At 48.0% G+C, this 5,486-nt stretch overlaps 1 non-coding gene across 1 annotated transcript; it reads right to left on the minus strand.

Moving 5' to 3' along the window:
- Positions 1-5,153: 5,153 nt before the first annotated feature.
- Positions 5,154-5,269, minus strand: LOC121858945. The gene has a single exon (XR_006087576.1). It is a non-coding gene; the product is annotated as a U5 spliceosomal RNA (small nuclear RNA).
- Between the last annotated feature and the right edge of the window lie 217 nt (positions 5,270-5,486).

Below are 5,486 nucleotides of genomic sequence, written 5' to 3' on the forward strand. Positions count from 1 at the left end.
ACAACAACTCATTCTGGACACCCTGACCCAACAGGGGCGCGCTTTGCAAGCCCTGATGACCCGCCTCCTTCCATCTCCCGAGATGGAGGATCCATCCCTCGCTCTCCCACTCCTCCCTCTCCATTTCTCTCAACAGAATTTGGTACCTCCTCTGGAGCCCTGTCTAGCCCTCCGACTCATCTCACACCGGAGGCCGTTCCCTCCTCTTCTTACAATGGAACATCCAGGGACTTAGACCTCGCCGGACAGACCTCGCCCAGTTTGTGCTCTCCCATCAAGTAGATGTTGCTCTACTTCAGGAAACCATCACAGACGATGTTACTCCACTCCGCCTCTCTGGCTATACTGTTTACACCCTGCCTCGGTACCGTGGGCAGGCTCGTGGCCTCCTCACCCTTGTGCGTAACACCATTCCATCTGTTCGTCTCCCTTCACCTGACTCACATGGACCCCCGTCTGAATTACTTTCTGTCTCCCTTACTCTTGGTGACCGGACCCTTCGTGTAGTCAATGTTCATTTCAAGAGTGATTCTCTGGACCCCCAGGTTCTTCACGACCTCCATGATGGGGTTCCCACTATTGTTCTTGGCGACTTTAATGCCCGCCATCCCACTCTTACTCCGGATCATCCCACTCCATGTACCCTTAATGGATCACATCTCTCACAGTTTCTTAATGGGGATGATGATGTTCGCTTTCTTTGTCCTGACGATCCTACTCGCCTCCCCCATAGTTTCCTTGATGTTGGCTTACTATTGAACGGTCATACTTCCTTTCATCCTACCGTCTGCACCGAGCCTGCTCTGTATAGTGACCATCTTGCCGTTACTACCCATCTCAGGCTCTCCTTCTCTGCCCCGACATCAACTCCTTATCGATCCCCTCGCCTTCGTCTCACACAAGATGCTGTTCCTTCCTTTACCCAATACCTTTCTACCTGGGCGGATTCCTATGTTGTCCCTCAGTCCCTTGACTCTTACAGCGCTGATTTTGTTGATGCCGTGTATGACTCTGTCAATCGCGCTACCCCTCCACGCCCTCCCCGTCACCCCAGAAGTGCCACCAACTACTGGTATCGTATCCCTGCCATGAGACATCTCCGGCAGGTAACCCGTGATCTCCACTCTGCCATACGGAGGTCTCGGTCTCCAGAGGACTGGGAAGACTTCAAAAATTGGTGCTCCTTTGCAACTCAGGAGCGCCGTCGGATACGTGAGGCGGACTGGCTATCCTTCACGGGGTCTCTATCGTTCCAGTCGTCACCCTCTTATGTATGGAATCGGATTAATGCTATACGGGGTACTCGACGGAGGCCTCCTCCCCACCCTGACCCCGCCTCCCTTGCCTGCTCTTTAATGGAGGACTGGGCACGAGCTTCCTCCCCTGAGGCACTTCCAGATCCAATGCAGGAGGCAGTGCAGGCCCGCATCGATGCGTCTGAGCCTGTTGTTCGTGCTGCTCTTACCTCCCCTGCCCCCACTGATCATCCCATCACACAGTTCGAGCTTGACAGTGCTCGTCGCTCTAGAAAAGACACCTCTCCTGGGGATGATCAGATAACCTACTCCGTCCTCAACGCCTGTACTAATATTCCTAACGGCCCCTTGCTTGCTCTCTACAATATGTCTTATGAACATGGGGTTCTCCCGTCCAACTGGAAAAATGCCACTATTATCCCCATCCCTAAGCCGGGAGATCCTGGGAAATATCGACCCATTAGTCTTACCTCCTGTGTTTGCAAGATGATGGAGAGGATACTCCATCGTCGCCTTCTTCACACCATAGGCGGCTTCCACAACTCCCTCAATGGTTTCATTCAACATCGCAGCACAGCACACTCCATTGCTTCCTTTTATTGCAATCAGACTGCCCGCGTCTCCGTCTTCCTTGATATCAAGGGAGCCTTTGATACGGCTCAGCCTGCCCTCATTTTAGCTGAACTTGCACGGTTAGGGGTTAAAGGGAGACTTCTACAATGGATCGCCTCTTACCTCACTGGACGTCAGGCCCGGGTTCGCGTTGAAGGCTCTATGTCTCCTGTTCAAGAAATGAACCTCGGCACCCCTCAAGGTGGAGTCCTGAGTCCCACCTTGTTTAACACTCTCATGCACTCCATTGCATCACTCCCGTGGCCGACAGAAGTTGTCCACTCAGGATATGCCGACGATGTCCTCCTCCAAGCCCCTGACTACCTCAGCATGCAGGAAGCCCTTGATCTGGTCTCCAGAGAGTGTGATTCACTTGGTTTCCTTCTTTCAACTGCGAAAACAAAAGCCATGTGGCACGGTCGTGTTGTACCTCCACCCCTTTTCTTATCAGGAACGCCCTTGGACTGGGTTAATGAGACAAAATACCTGGGTGTGTATGTAACTCGCACACGTTGTCAGATCCCTGAAGTCCGCTATCTTCGAGACATATGTTTTCGGCGTCTCGCTCCCCTCTCTACCATGTGCAGGGGTTCCCTTGGTGCCAGCATCCCTGTACTTCTCACCATGTACAAGTCTTTTGTCCGTTCCTCTGTCGACTACGCCGCCCCTGCCCTCGTCAACATTAGTCGGACTGCTGTCAACCGTCTCGAAGTTATCCAGAGGAAAGCTGCTCGTATCATCCTTGGGGCTCCTCAGTGGACACGCTCTACTTCTCTATATACCGAACTTGGTCTTTCCCCCTTACAGGATCGTGTCCAGGAGTTTTACCTAAAAACTGCCGTTTCCATTCTACGGGATCCTAGGGGCAACTATGTCCAAACCAACTTGACTACTGCTGTCCGAGACCGACCTCCATCTAGAAGACAGTGGCGAGGGTCACTCATCCGAGCCCTTCAGGAACACGACCTCCTGCCTGATATTGTTGTCACCCCTGCTGTTGGTTCGTCTCCTTCTCCCTGGCTGGATTTTCAACCTGAAGTGATTGCCCTCGGTGGACCGCTCCCGAAATCCCAGGTGAACCCTGTTATTCTCTGCAAATACCACCTCTCCAGGATCGCTCACTGGTCCCCAGGTAGGGTCGTCCTCTACACTGATGGTTCTGTTGACCCCGCTACAGGTAGGGCCGGGGCTGGTGTCTACATCTCCCGTCCTCATGCCCCTGAGCCTATCAAACTGTCTCTCAGAGTTTCTGACGGGGCATCCTCCACTCAGGCTGAACTAATAGCCCTCCTTGCTGCCCTTCTCGCTGAGGAAGAAGCAGATGGTTTCTGCCCCTTGCTTGTCTGCTGCGATTCCAGGTCTGCTCTCGACGGGATCGCATTTGGATCTGGGGAAAATAAGGACCTCATCCTCCGAATACGAGGGTTAACATCCACACTTCAGGATGAAGGCCGTCCTGTGACATTCCTATGGATACCTAGTCATGTCGGTATCTTGGGGAATGAGGCAGCAGATGACCTTGCCAAGACTGGCTGCAACAAGGCCACACCTGACTACGTTGTTCCTCGAACACTCTTACAGATTAGGACCCAAATCCGCCGCAAACAGAGAGAAGCTCGGGAAGCAGCCATCCCCCTGGACTCCCCGCCCACATGGTACGATGTCCTCCGTAAACTTCCTGACTTCTCGTACGTCTACGGGAAAGGGTCGCGGAAGGGGGACGTGATTGCTGCCCGTATCATCATCGGGTATGACTTTGCTTGGGAGATTGGTATCCCCACATCCCCTGAGCAACGCTCTTGTGCGTTATGCAGAAGACCCGACAGCCGCACCCTTATCCACTACCTCCTAAGATGTCCCCACACACAACGCTTCCGTGACGCCTGCTGGACCACCACTCCACGACCCCCTGACGGAGACACGATGATCCTCCCAATACTGGCCAGATATTTTGTAAATAATATTAATTATGTGTTAAAGGAACATCCTTCCTTCCTTAGGCTTTAGTAAGCCCCTTTATAATATTTATACTGTATATACTTTTCACACTTGCCAGATGATTCTGGTGTCATTGTACAGGGGTACCTAGTGACAGCACTAGGATCCCGCTTCCTCTATCAAGGAATAAACAATTGAAATTGAAATTGAATTGCTTAAAAATAGGAAAGTAGATGAAATATTCAAGAAATATAGAAATTTTGCATCTGGAATATAACTATGTACTATACAAGATATATCTGTATTAGGGATTTATGTGAGTCCTGAGAGGGACATTCCTGGACTGGGGTGGCGGATGACTTAAGTCACTTCATCCCTTTGAGATGTAATTTTTTTTATCTCAATAAACGTATCAATCAACTACGTGAAAATGAGACTACGAACTCATTTTACTTTCCTAAGATCCTTTTTTCAAACTTCGCTGTGACTGAGCTATCGAAGACCAGAATTAAATTGATTTCAAGGTTCAAGATGGCAGTCCCTGGTGAACGTTCCGGAGCGTTAGACAAGTAGTATTAGGTTACACCCGTTAGATTTTCAGAGATACGTGGCGTGAGAGTCCCCTTCAGGATAATTAATTAATTTCTTAATTAACACCCTTACAACAATTTCACCATGAACATCAGATTCTGTGATGTTCATATATGAAAAGGGGGTGACTTCAGCCACAGTTAACAATTACTGGCATCTCTAGGGATGACGTCAATGATACCTCATTCTTAAAGTAGATTCTACCCTGACTTATATTGACAATTTCACTAACAGTAAATACAATAGAAGCTTTCAACATCAATCACAAAGGATCTTGAACGCTTCATCTGTAATCAGACATCTCTAAGTTGACGCAAAGTAAGGGTGTTCTCTCACCAATTCAAATTTCATGAACACCCTGTGCGGTATTTTGGAATACCTGAGTCTCTCCGGAGGACTCCGTTCTCCCGAAGTGGTTAGAGAACAAATATTTCAAGTAGGGAACTCAAAAGGTTTACAGATTTCAATGCAATTTCAATATTTTTTATTTCTTGATAGAGGAAGCGGGATCCTAGTGCTGTCCCTAGGTACCCTTGGTTTGTTTGAAGTCTAGAGCAATTTTTAATAAGTGCATGAAATTAATTTTATGACAGATCTGTATTCTCCCAACCTGATTTAGATATGTAATAGTCGGGATAATTGTTCCATCCAGGACGTTGTATATGTGAATAGATTTTTTTTTTTACTACATTAGATCACATACACTTGATTACGACATTGTATGATTATTTTCAGCTAATTTGAAATAGTTTTGTGAGCCCATGTGAATGGGCTAAGAAAAAATTAATTAAGACTCATTGAGTTGTTCCCCCCCACGGAAATCTTTAGTAAAAGGCGAAAGATTTATGCGTTTTGAAGGAAAACCAGAGCTATGGTCGCAAAGTTGTTCAAGACCCCAACAAACATTAACTTAGAACATACTTGGAGTTGTAGTTCCAGTCAAGAAAGACATTAAAGGTTTTATTGTCCAGTGTCTAGAAGAGTTTTAAAATAAGATTTACAAGTCCTTCGTAACATTTAAGACTACCGTGATTGGCAGTCAAAAGTGGTATTACTTAATGTGGATTTTCTTTAAGAGGATTTAATTTA

The sequence above is a fragment of the Homarus americanus genome, unplaced genomic scaffold (assembly GCF_018991925.1).
Source record: "Homarus americanus isolate GMGI-L3 unplaced genomic scaffold, GMGI_Hamer_2.0 scaffold16125, whole genome shotgun sequence".
In the NCBI taxonomy this organism is placed as follows: domain Eukaryota; kingdom Metazoa; phylum Arthropoda; class Malacostraca; order Decapoda; family Nephropidae; genus Homarus; species Homarus americanus.